Here is a 665-nt window from a genome sequence, read left to right as displayed (position 1 = left end):
GTCAGTAGCTTGACAGAGGGCTCTCATGGAGCCTCAGAAATACTCAGAGCAATGTTGGAACCTCCAAACACCAAACTTAGAGTTTGAGTCTGGGGGTTCAACACCAAACATAGAAGTTGGTTGTGGCCTCCCAACACCAAACTTAGAGTTTGACTATGGGGGCTCTGTGTGGCTCTGTTTTGAGAGAAGCTCTTCATGCTTCCTCTCCATGATGACAGAGGGATATCCTTGAGCCTTAAACACAAAGGATTCTTCATTCACTTGAATGATCAATTCTCCTCTATCAATATCAATCACAGCCCTTGCTATGGCTAGGAAGGGTCTGCCAAGGATGATGGATTCATCCATGCACTTCCCAGTCTCTAGGACTATGAAATCAGCAGAGATGTAATGGTCTTCAACTTTTACCAAAACATCCTCTACAAGTCCATAGGCTTGTTTTCTTGAATTGTCTGCCATCTCTAATGAGATTTTTGCAGCTTGCACCTCAAAGATCCCTAACTTCTCCATTACAAAGAGAGGCATGAGGTTTACACTTGACCCTAAGTCACACAAGGCCTTCTTGAAGGTCATGATGCCTATGGTACAAGGTATTGAAAACTTCCCAGGATCCTGTCTCTTTTGAGGCAGTTTCTGCCTAGACAAGTCATCCAGTTCTTTGGTGA

Source organism: Arachis duranensis, chromosome 10 (genome assembly GCF_000817695.3).
Source record: "Arachis duranensis cultivar V14167 chromosome 10, aradu.V14167.gnm2.J7QH, whole genome shotgun sequence".
NCBI classification, from domain to species: domain Eukaryota; kingdom Viridiplantae; phylum Streptophyta; class Magnoliopsida; order Fabales; family Fabaceae; genus Arachis; species Arachis duranensis.
This window is presented reverse-complemented; position numbering follows the sequence as displayed.